Source organism: Hypanus sabinus, unplaced genomic scaffold (genome assembly GCF_030144855.1).
Source record: "Hypanus sabinus isolate sHypSab1 unplaced genomic scaffold, sHypSab1.hap1 scaffold_782, whole genome shotgun sequence".
Classification (NCBI taxonomy): Eukaryota; Metazoa; Chordata; class Chondrichthyes; order Myliobatiformes; family Dasyatidae; genus Hypanus; species Hypanus sabinus.
In genome coordinates, this window is record NW_026781633.1 from 52755 (window position 1) to 65071 (window position 12317).

A 12317-nucleotide genomic window follows, 5' to 3' on the forward strand; every position below is an offset into this window, starting at 1 on the left:
GGATGTTATGCATGCGGGGAGGAATGTTTTCGAGTGTTTTCGAGTTACAGTGCAGGTTCAGTTACTCCCACTGTGTCCTCGCTATCACACCTTCGCCTTTCCGAATGACCCTGAGTTCATCCAGTTCATTTTCCCACTGCTTAACGCGGCGTGTTAGAAGCTGCAGCTGGATGCGTTTAAGACCGTATGGCAAAGGAGCAGAGGTCGGCCATTAGGCCCATCGACTCATTTTATTTTCATGAGTTGCTCCATTGTCCCATTTAGTTCCATTCCGCCGCCTTCTCACCATAAACGTTGATGTCCTTACTACACAGATACCTATCAATCTCTGAATTAAATACACCCAAGGACTTGGCCTCCACTGCCGCCTGTGGAAACAAATTCCACAGATCCACCACCTTCTGGCTAAAAAAAAAATCTTTGCATCTCTGTTCTGAATGGGCGCCATTCAATTCTCAAGTCATGCCCGCTCGTACTAGACTCGCCCACCGTGAGAAACCACTTTTTCACATCCACTCTCTCCATGTCTTTCAACTTTCAAATTGTTTCTATGAGGTTCCCCCCCGCCCTCCGGATTCTTCCAAACTCCAGTGAGCACACTCCAAGAGTGGTCAGACGTTTTCCATATGTTAACCCTCCCTTTCCGGGAATCATTCTAGTGCATCTCCTCTGAACCCTCTCCAACGTCAGCACATCCTTTCATATATAAGGGTCCCAATGCTGCTCACAGCCTCAACGTCACATCCCTGCACCTATATTGTTCTAGAAATGAATGCCAACATTGCATTCGCCTTCTTCACCACCGACTCAACCTCTTCTCTTTCTGAAATTTCACAGTGAACTCAGTCATGTTATGATGACTGCCTACGAACTGGGTGTGTCTCTCGGAGATGGTGTGTGTGTGTGTGTGTGTGTGTGTGTGTGTGTGTGTGTGTGTGTGTGTGTGTGTGTATGTGGATGTGAGCGGATTGTGTGCTGCCAGAATTGGAAGGAAGGGGAGAAGAGAGGAGGCCAGGGCAAGGGTGTAGAGATTGCAATCACTGATGCATCTTGTGTGGAACTACTCGAACGGCATGTGCATACGGAGCCGTAGAGAGGATCAGATCATGTTTATGGATATCCAGTGGAATGAGGGAGGTGTAACTCTCCCTCATACACGCAACAATTGCCTGTGTCACAGAACGGGAGGAAAGACGACGACGTAGATGAGGAGCGTTTAGCGAGTGGAGTGTATCACGGAGACGGGGAGGGGCGTATGGCAACGTATGGGAGGATGAAGAAGGCGATGTGTGCAGGAGAGGGCATGGGTCACGGAGACGAAGCTGCCAATAGGCGAGGGATGAGTGCCGGAGACGGGAGTGGTGCACCAGAGACTGAGTGACGTAGGCTCAACTTTTTGCTTCCTGACTTTGTCAGAGGTCTTAACAACATCTGTCCTAACAACCACTCAACTATCTGCAATGGCATTCTTATTTTCATAAAGTTTTAGAGAGTTCTTACAACATTCGTTCATACCAGCACTACCCTCTTTTAATGGTAAACCTCACCGATGGGGTAATAGTTCCAATCCAGTTGAGGTGTAAAAATGAGGGAGTTGTTCATGGGATACGACATGAAGCAGCTGAGCAAGGTGATGGCGGTGGCCGCTGCCTCAAAGCAGGAGCCTCTGCTGCCCCCCAGTGTTCACGTGGCAGAAAACAAACTCTGTGGTGAACAATTGTGGATTACCGTAGCATTCAAAGTGCCCAGTGGCCTCAAGTTGCATAACTCTGTGTGTGTGTGTGTGTGTGTGTGTGAAGGTGTTTTATTGATATCCTCCACATGTTTGCTACGTTTCTATTGTATACATGTTATGTGTGTGTTATGCCATGTTGGACTGTTGGTAATCCAATTAACAGCCAGATCCTGGCTGTTTTCATGGGCATTCCCGTGTGATGGAATTACAATTAAACTTAAATTGAGTTTAATTGAAATGAAATGAAACCGTCTGGTCTGAGGAGTTCTCACCTTCCGTGGAAGAGAATCCAGGGATACACATACCTGAAGTTCTCATTCCAACCATAATGCTAAACTGAAATTTCTTTCTAAGTTTGACCACAAATGAACGTACATAAATTTGCAGAACCTACTCCCCCTTTTTTTCCTATATATTGGCGTCTGAAGCGTAGACAACATAGAAACATAGAAAATCTACAGCACAACAGAGATCCTTTGGCCCACAAATTTTGCCGAACATGTCCTTGCCTTAGAATTACCTAGGCTTTATCATTAGACCTCTATTTTTCTAAGCTCTACTTAGTCATCCACGAGTCTCTCAAAAGACCCTATCATTTCCGCCTCCACCGCCGCCGCCGGCAGCCATTCCACGCCGTCACAACTCTCTGTGCAAATAAACTTACCCTGAAATCTCCTCTGTTCCTACTTACAAGCACCATAAAACAGTACCCTTTTGTGCTAGCCATCACAGCCCTGGGGAAAAAGTGTCCGACTATTGTTACGTACCCCGTACCTGGGTGTCTTACCAGCAAATATAGAAGTATCCGTTAAAGTCTGGTGGTACTATTTTCAGCAGTGTTTATTAGTAAAATATACAAGTCAATATCAAGGCAAATATACAGATAATACACGTTAGCAATACTAAACCTAAAATAACAATCAATGATAAACAAGCTCTATCGTTGTATAGGGGATAATGAATTATCATGAGAAAGTATAAAGTTCAGTTCAATTCATGTAGGCTCAGGTAGTTGCTGGTCGATGTGTTGTAATTGTTGGAGAGAGAGAGAGAGAGCGAGAGAGAGAGAGAGGACGATCAAACAGTGACAGCTATTGTCTTCCAAACCTTCCTTTACTTTCTGGATCCGTCGTTTCGTTGTGGCCATTGAGGTATGACCCCTCTGTTCTTTAGCTAGACCGTTCTTCCGTGGTGGACTCGTCACTCCGGCAAAGGTGGACACACACACAAGCCCCCACCGGCCTTGCTATAACCGCTGTGAGTGAAATTGACCGATCCGTTCGGTCCCCGATGCCCCACACTTTCTCGTGGGTTTCTGATGATCACTAGTGTGTCTCCTGCTGCGTCTGAGGGGGTGACACCCCAGACCTCACTTTTATCCCCACTCACGGGGTCTCAGGTGTCAATCAGTTTTGAATGGCTTAGCCCATCAAACCAGCCCACTCCGGCTGCCCACTGAGGAATTTTAATGAACAGAATAGTACCAAGTAAACAGCCCTCTCCGCAGCCATACGTCTTTCGGGAGTCATAACATGGTGGATAAACATAACTCTCTCTCAGGCTGTTATCGGTAACAGATGTCCTGGCATGTTTTCTTTTGTCTCTCCTACTCTCTCGTTAGCAGCGTGGTAACAGCAACAGTTTGTGATTCTCCCAGGGGAGGGGGACATTGACAACCTTGCACCCTTCTGCCCACCAGAGTTATTCATCCTTCGTAACACTATCCACTGATAAATGCCTCTCATTATCGTATACACGTCGACCTATTCATCTCTCTTCCTCGGTCGCTGCAAGGAGAAAAGGTCGATTTCACTAAACCTCATAAGGCATTCTCCCCAATCCTAGCTATATCCTTGTACTTTGGGGACCACATACCATTGAAAAATCTCGTTCTCATCCACAGTATCTCTTTTCTGTTCCACTAACAAGGAACACTCTATCGATACAGCTCGCCACATCTCAACCCATACCTGCTGAGCCACAGAACCACAGTCAGTGCCAGAGACCTGACCGTTGAGACTTTCCCCAGCTTCAGCATTTGCACCTCTGTCCTCCCATCCAGAAGTATCCAAAGGGTCTACCTGCTATTGAGCGGGTTGGTCACAAGGGGTCTCTGCACGTCTCTGGATCTGCACTGTCTGTCACCCAGGTTCCTGTATCCTGCACGTTCGGTCTAAATACATCTCTATATATCTCTATCACCCCTATGCACACAGCGAGGAAGTTTCCTTGTTGCAGTACCGGGTCTATCAGTGTGTGGCTGTCACTATGAGGGGCGTGTTCGTATTACGACGAGGGTTGTGTCTGTGATACAAAAGCATTGTAGGGGGGTTTTCAGTGTCCCTTTGAAGATGGTGTCTCTGTGCGTCTTTTTCATGCCGTATGCCTTCTGTGAATTGGTCGTTCCCTCTTGTTATCGATAAATCGTCAAGTTCCTTTTCACAAACTAACTCCCTGCACTTTCCACCGGATGAGGTCAGATCACTCTGCTCTTTCTACAGAGCAGAGAAGGTAAATCACACAACAGAACAGACCCTTTGGTTCAAGAATTGTGATATCTCAATTCTGAATTTGTTCTCCCGACATCTGTCTCCTTCCATTCCTTGCACACCCACGTACCTATAGAAGAGCCAGTTAAAAGTCTGTATGGATTTACCTCCACCACCAGAGCTGCCAGAACTTTCCAATTACCCGCCAATCTCTGTGACGACAAAAACTTGCCAAATTCATCTCCTTTGAACCTACCCGCTCTTACCTCAATGCAGGTCTTCTAATATTAGACATTTCCATCCTACGGGTAAAAGATACAAGCTCTCTGGTCTACTTGCATCCCGTATTGTTATAAACCTCAAAACTAAACTTAACTCGAGGTTGCATCTATCCTTTTCCATACTTATCCTGTATCTAATGGCATTACCAACACTAGATGCAAATTGTTCCCTGACACACACTTCTGACCCCTGGCGTGTCCTAATCGCTAGGATGAGATCAAGTATTGCACTCTCTCATTGGGACTAACTATCTGCTGATTAAGGTTCCTTCCTTAACTGATTAAGAAAACTATCCCAGTGGTCCTTTCACAGTCAGTACCAAGAATCTTAAACTCACCCGATGCCACAACCTGATGTCTCTTACAACAGACTCCGAACTCTCCACAGATTTGTTCCTCTAAATCCCCCGACTGTACGGTGGTCGATAATGTTGCCCCATGAACGAGTTCATACCCTTCTCAATCCTCAGTTCCACCTCTGAAGCCCCACCTTAGCTTAAATTATATAAACATTAGTACGACAAAAACAGCGGTAAACTGGAAGGCTGAGCTAACAGACTTGCCCCTCCTGCAAACAAATCTTACCAATGGCTAAACTATCATGCTTTCAATCGTTGGCTCCGACCCTGAGCTCATCTGCTCTTCGTATAATACTTATTGCTTTGAAATGGACGTAGCTCAGAACATGAGATCCAGCAGGTTCAACATTTTGCTCGCTGACTTTATCTGACGTCTTAACAACATCTGTCCCAACAATGACTCAACTTTCTGTTCAATCATTCTGGTTATCATCCCCCTGCAACTCTAGCTTAAACAACACATCGACCCCTTTCTTAATGGCAAACCTCCCCGTTGGGATATTAGTTCCACTCCGGTTCAGGTGTAAACTGAGAGAGTTGCCAGATGGCGGAGAAAATGAAGGAGCTGCACAACGAGGGGCGGTGTGGCGCGATCTCCAGGCAGGAGTCTGTGCTGTCTCCCAGTGTTCATTCGGCAGAACACAAGAGCAGTTGTTGTAGTTTCTAGATTTCGGTGGCTTTTACACTGTCTAGGACCTCAAGCTGATTATATATACATGTGCTCGTGCGCGCGCGTGCGTGTGTGCGCCTGTACATAAAGCGTGAATATATCTCACTGATACCCTACATATGCTTGCTAACTTGCTATTTTATACATATTACGTGAGCTTGGTGTATCGTGTGACAGTTGGTGTTGTGTTTTGAAGCTTGGCCCTGGCGGTCATATGTGATGGAATTGCAAATAAACTTGAAATGAATTGAATTGAAATGAAATAAACCGCTCGGTTTGCAGAGGTCGCAGCTTCCGAGCAGGAGCGCCCAGTGATACAGATATCTCAAGACTTCGTTCCAAATCCTAACATTTCAGTCACAGTTTAAACTGAATGTTCTTTCAAAGTTTGCAGAACCGGCTCCATTTTCCTGCCTATATACTGGTTAGTATATCGACCGCATACCATTGAGAAATCTCGTTCTCGTCCTCAGTACCTCTTTTCTGCTCACCTAACAAAGACTCCCCTCAGGATAAAGCTCGCCAAATTTCACTCCTTTCCTTTCTGAGCCACAGAGCCATAGTCTCTGTCAGAGACCTGACCGGTGAGACTTTCCCCTGCTTGGTAATTTGCACCCCTCTCCTCCCATCCAGAAGCATCCAAACTGGTCTACCTGTTATTGAACGGATTGGCCGCAAGGGATGTCTGCACTGGCTCTGGTCTAAAGTGGTCTAACGCATCTCTTCCGCACATCTACCCTCACCCCATCCGCCCACCACCCCACTCGGGATGAAGTTTTGTCCAAACAAACGATCGGCCTGTTCACACAGAACAGAGCAAAGGCTCAGAAACGAGAGATCAATATCCGTTTGAAGGGAGCTGGTTGGTGTAACACTAGACGTCACCTCTCCCCCTTCCTCGCCATACTTCTATATAAACAGTGAGAGGGAGACGTGTAAAGAAGGAAGACGGTTAATGGAAGCGGGGTGGACCTGCAGGGGATCAAGCAGATCAGGGAGACGTGGAGAGGTGTTGGAGAAGGAGGAGATGACGAAGACGGCACGCAGCGCAGTGAACGGAGGGTTGCTAGAGTCAAGAAGTGTGGAAGAAGAATGCGGTGGCGGAAACGGACTGGGCTGCAGAGGAAGTCGTGGCGGACGGTGACAAGGATGGTCGTCTGGGAAGGAGGGTTGACGAGAAACAGGAGGCCGAAATCTCAATGATCCAGAAACACCTTCTTCCCTTCCGCTGGCATTTTCTTGAACGTATGAGCACCACCTCCACAATTTTTTGCGGCATTTATTAGCTTGTTGCATTTGACGGTAATTTTTACATATTAGCGCCCCACTGATCCTTCAAAAGAACAAATCTCAGGTGGTCTACGTCACAGATAATAAAACAGACCGTGAATCCGGTAGAGAAGATGCGATACTGGTGGACAGGATATTTGACACGCTGGCCTTCATCAGTCAGGACACTGAGTCCGGGAGTCGGAGGTCACGTTGCAGTTGCAAATGACGTCGGTCGGGCCGCACATGGAGTATGGAGTTTAGTTCTGCTTGCCTTGCTCTGAGAACACTCTCAACGAACTGGAAAGATTACAGAGGGAGAATTCCGAAGTTTCTGCCAGGATTTTAGGAGCTGAGTTATGGTGCAGTCGGAAATTTTCAGGCTTTATTTTGTGACCATGTAGAGCTGTACAAAACTACAAGGGGCACGGATAAGGCGAATACATGCACTCTTATTCCACAGGACTGGGGTATCGAGAACATTGACGCGCATGATTGAGGTGAGAGTAGCTGAAGACAGAAGCGGGAGAGCGAGTTGAGTTCCATAAAAGGGAAAGAGAGGGATTGGGAGAGTGTGTAGAGGGGGAATAGAGAATCGAGAGAGAGACAGGGATAGAAGAGCAAGAGTTCGGGGAAAGGGAGGCGAGATGCGGGAGAAAGAAAATGCGGATGAAATGGAAGAGGCGGGAGTGGAGAGGGATGAGAGAGAGTGTTTAGAGGAACGAAGGTGAAGAGTGGGCGAGATGGTGGGTAAGATTGCGATAGAGGGAAAGATAATAAGGCAAGGGTGAGGGGCAGAGCTGATGATGTAATGTGAGTCGGTGAGATAAAGACGGTTTTGCCACTTGTTTAAGTCGACCCTATTGACTGTTGACAGAGATCTTGGATCTTTTCAGAAAGATCTGAGCACAGAAGCGCCGACTTCTCGCAGATGAAGCAACGCTTATCCTCACTGCAATGTTCAAAGTGAGGATACCATCCACATTCAATGCATTCGAAGACTCCAGCCTTCATTTGGAACACGATATTCGAGGCCACTCTCCTATCAAGAAGGGGTAAGCAATATCAGCGTACCTTCAGCAGGCAGCCGTGTGTTAGTCCCCAAAATCACTGACGCCCACTCTCGCCAACGACCTGCGGCACCCCAAAATTTCCCACAATCCCACTTTCCCAGCACAGCCCTGTGTCAGTATCCAGAATTTTCACAATGGTCCACTTTCTCACTGCAGCCCTTTGTCAGTCCCCAAAATATTCCCACAGCGCCAGTCTCTCCCAAGGCCCAATATCAGTCCTCAAAATGCTGCTACATCTTCAATGTCTCCCCACAGGCCTGTGTTTTCTGCCTAAGTACTCAGACTCACCACTCCCACCACACAGATCAGTGTCAGTCCAAACTACACGGCCTGACTCTCTCCCCACAGCCCCGTGCCGGAACCCAAAATAATCCCACTGCTCAACCCTCTTCTTAGAGACCTGTGTCAATCACCAAAACACCTCCCGCTTCCCATGCTCTCCCCACGGACGTGTCTCAGTCCCCAGAGTACTCCCACTGAACTATTCTCTCCCCACAGATCTGTGTGTGTCCGCTATGTACACCCCTCCCTCATTCCCTCACCACAGACATGTGCTAGGCCCCAAAGTGTTCCCACTGCCTCACTCTCTCCCACAACCTGGGTCAGTTCCCAAAAGAGCTCTGCAGCTCCAGTCTCTCCCCACAGTCCCGTGTTAGTCCCCAAAATACGTGTACATCCCACTTTCACTCCAAGACCCCGCGCGAGTCCCCACGATAAACCCAATACCTAGCCTTCTCCCTAAAGATCTGTGTCAACCACCAAAACACTCCCACTTCGCACTCTCTTCCCACAGCCCATGTCAGTTCCAACATTAATTCAACTGCACACACTCTACCAACAGACTTTGTCAATCCCCAAACAAAGCCAATTGCACACGCTCTCCATACAGCCCTTATCAGTCCGCAAACTAATATCAATGCCCACTCCTTCTTGCAAACAGCGTCAGTCCCCAAACTAATCTCACTGCCCACTCCCCTCTCGCAGACTGTGTCAGTCCCCAAACTAAACAGATTGCCCACTCCCTTCACTCAGCCTGCACCGATCCCCGACTCACTCTTTTCTCAGAAACTTGCAATACCCCAAATCTCACCCATAGTTGCATTTTCCAATCCAGTATGAACTGCCTTGGTCGCGGACAGATTTCTCAACAAAATTCTGTGAAAATAAATTACTATCATTAAAGTTTGAATTTAAGGAGCGTCACGTTACGTCTGACAAAGAGAGAGCGCGAAAGGATGGTGTGGAAGGAACTCTGTATCTCACACCAGTAGAATGTGATGGCAAGATACAGGGAGCCTCACTCTGTGTCTGAACCGGGGAGTGTGTAATGCGACGGTGTGGAGGGAGATTCACTCTGTGCCTGACCCCGGGAGTGTGTGATGGGACGGTGTGGTGGGAGATCACTCTGTGTCTGACACCGGGAGTGTGTGATGAGATGGTATGGAAGGGAGACCACTCTGTGTCTGACCACGGGAGTGTGTGATGGAACGTACTGGACGGAGACTCACTCTGTGTCTGAACCGGGGAGTGTGCGATGCGACGGTGTGGAGGGAGATTCACTCTGTGCCTGACCCCGAGAGTGTGTGATGGGACGGTGTGGTGGGAGATCACTCTCTGTCTGACACCGGGAGTGTGTGATGAGACGGTATGGGAGGGAGAGCACTCTGTGTCTGACCACGGGAGTGTGTGATGGGACGGTGTGGTGGGAGGTCACTCTGTGTCTGACACCGGGAGTGTGTGATGAGATGGTATGGAAGGGAGACCACTCTGTGTCTGACCTCGGGAGTGTGTGATGGGACGTACTGGACGGAGACTCACTCTGTGTCTGAACCGGGGAGTGTGCGATGCGACGGTGTGGAGTGAGCTTCACTTTGTGTCTGATCAAGGGAGTGTGAGTTGGGACGGTGATGCTGGAGCCTAACTCTGACTCTGAGCCCCGGAGTGTGTGATGAGACCGTATGGAGGGAGCTCAAGTAGATTCGATTTAGAGTTGCAGCAATGCAGATCGGCCTCAGCGTAGGATCTTTCAAACGTTGATATGTAATAAAGCCGGTCTTCATTTCTTTTTTTTTAAACTTTTTTTATTGCATTTTTAAATGGTTACAAAGTAAAGTATGAAAAAACAATGTATGTTACCCTTACCCCCTCCCCTTAACCCCTCCCCCCTAACTGCCCTATAGAAAAAAAAGAGAAAGAAAGAAAGAAAGAATGCCTGGTTGTTGGAAGAACTCCACATGCTCCATGGAATTCGTAATAACTTTAATATGTATATTTATTTCTTTCCCCTAATAAGCAATTGTTTCATCTTCAGAGCATCTATATATTTAATCCTGTCTTTTGTAAATAAGGGCTCCAAATTTTCAGAAATGTTTCATATTTATCTCTTAAATTATAAGTATTTTTTTCTAATGGAATACAACCATAGATTTCTTTCTTCCAAGAGTCTATACTTAAATGTGTATCCGATTTCCAAGTAACTGCAATAGCTTTTTTGGCTACTGCCAGTGCAATTTTTATAAATTCTTTCTGATACTTATTTAGTTTGAGTTTCGGTTTTATCCCTTCAATATCACCTAGTAAAATAATATTGGATTATGAGGAAATTGTGTTCCTGTAATTTGTTCCAGTAAAAGTCTTAAATTTGTCCAAAAAGGTTGAATTTTAGAGCAAGACCATGTCGAATGTAAAAAAGTACCAGTTTCCTGGTTACATCGGAAACACTGATCCGATAAATTTGGATTTATTTTTTTTATTTTTTTGTTGTGTAATATATAATTGATGTAGAAAATTATACTGCGCTAATCTTAACCGAAGATTTATTGTATTTGTCATACTATCAAGACACAGTCTTGACCAATTTGTTTCTTCAATTTTAATATTCAAATCACTTTCCCATTTTTGTCTTGACTTATGCACTCCTTGTTTAAATACCTGTCTTTGAATCAAATTATACATACAAGATATATTTATTTTATTATTTCCTTTTTGAATTAAAATTTCTATTTCATTAGATTTCGACAATAACATTGTTTGACCTAATTTTTCTATTAAATAAGCCCTTAATTGAAAGTAACAAAATAAAGTGTTATTTAATATTTTATATTTATTCTTTAATTGATCAAATGACATTAATATACCTCCTTCAAAACAATTCCCTATATATCTAATCCCATTTTGAATCCAGTTATATAAAAGTTGATTGTCCATTGTGAAAGGAATAAGTCTATTTTGAATTAAAGATCTCTTTGCTAATAAAGATTTTTTTTGTCTCATCATCAACATTTATCTTATTCTATAAATCAATCAAATGTTTTAATATAGGAGATTCTTTCTTTTCCCGTATCCATTTAGATTCCCATTTGTATATAAAATCTTCTGGTACGTTTTCTCCTATTTTATCTAATTCTATTCTAATCCATGCCGGTTTATCTTTCTCGAAAAAAGATGCAATAAATCTAAGTTGATATGCTTTATAATAATTCCTAAAATTTGGAAGTTGTAATCCTCCTAGATCAAATTTCCATGTCAATTTTTCCAACGATATTCTTGACATCTTACCTTTCCAGAGGAATTTCCTCACAAATTTGTTTAACTCTTGAAAAAAATTCTGGGGTAATTGTATTGGTAATGATTGAAATAAATATTGTAATCTAGGGAATATATTCATTTTTATAGTATTTACTCTACCTACTAATGTTATTGGTAATGCCATCCATTTTTCAAGACATTCCTGCATTTTTTTCAAAAGTGGTAAATAATTTAATTTGTATAAGTTTTTTATATCATTATCAACTCTTATACCTAAATATTTTATACCATTTGCTGGCCATCTAAATTGAGTTATTAATCGACATTGATTATAATCTCCTTTAGTAAGAGGTAAAATTTCACTTTTATCCCAATTTATTTTATAACCCGATATTTTCCCATATTCTTCTAGTCTATAAGATAATTTGCGTAGTGAATGTAATGGATCTGTTAAATAAAGTAGAACATCATCAGCAAATAAGTTAATCTTGTATTCTTCCTGATTAACTCTGAAACCCTTAATATCTGGGTCCATTCTAATTAATTCAGCTAGTGGTTCTATTGCCAACACAAATAAAGCAGGTGATAGTGGGCAACCTTGCCTAGTTGATCTTGTTAACTGAAATGATGTTGAAATTTGACCATTTGTCACTACTTTAGCTTTGGGATTAGTATTTCAGGTATTAATCCATTTTATAAATGATGTTCCTAGTCCATATTTTTCCAATACCCTAAATAAAAAATCCCATTCCAATCTATCAAATGCTTTTTCTGCATCTAAAGCAACTGCCACACTCATTTCCTCCCTCTTTTGTGCGAGATGGATTATACTAAATAACCGAGTTACATTATCTGCCGATTGTTTATTTTTGATAAATCCTGTTTGATCCATATGCACTAATTTTGGTAAGCA

The 12317-nt window shown here is 44.3% G+C and overlaps 2 long non-coding RNA genes across 4 annotated transcripts in view; one reads left to right on the forward strand and one right to left on the reverse strand.

Annotated features, from left to right (window-relative positions):
- Positions 1 to 2569: 2569 nt before the first annotated feature.
- LOC132390136 (uncharacterized) overlaps positions 2570 to 12317 on the forward strand; it is a 68864-nt gene continuing 59116 nt past the window's right edge. The window contains exon 1 of the long non-coding RNA XR_009510798.1: positions 2570 to 2886. This is a non-coding gene — a long non-coding RNA (uncharacterized LOC132390136). The remainder of the gene's footprint in view (positions 2887 to 12317) is intronic.
- Positions 7778 to 12317, reverse strand: part of LOC132390135 (uncharacterized) — a 74815-nt gene continuing 70275 nt past the window's right edge. For 2 of the 3 annotated variants that reach the window (XR_009510797.1, XR_009510795.1), the window contains 2 exons: positions 8967 to 9031; positions 7778 to 7845 (listed from right to left, as the gene is read on the reverse strand). This is a non-coding gene — a long non-coding RNA (uncharacterized LOC132390135). Of the gene's footprint in view, positions 7846 to 8895; positions 9032 to 12317 lie in introns of those variants that run through there. The other variant, XR_009510796.1, reaches the window with a different exon arrangement.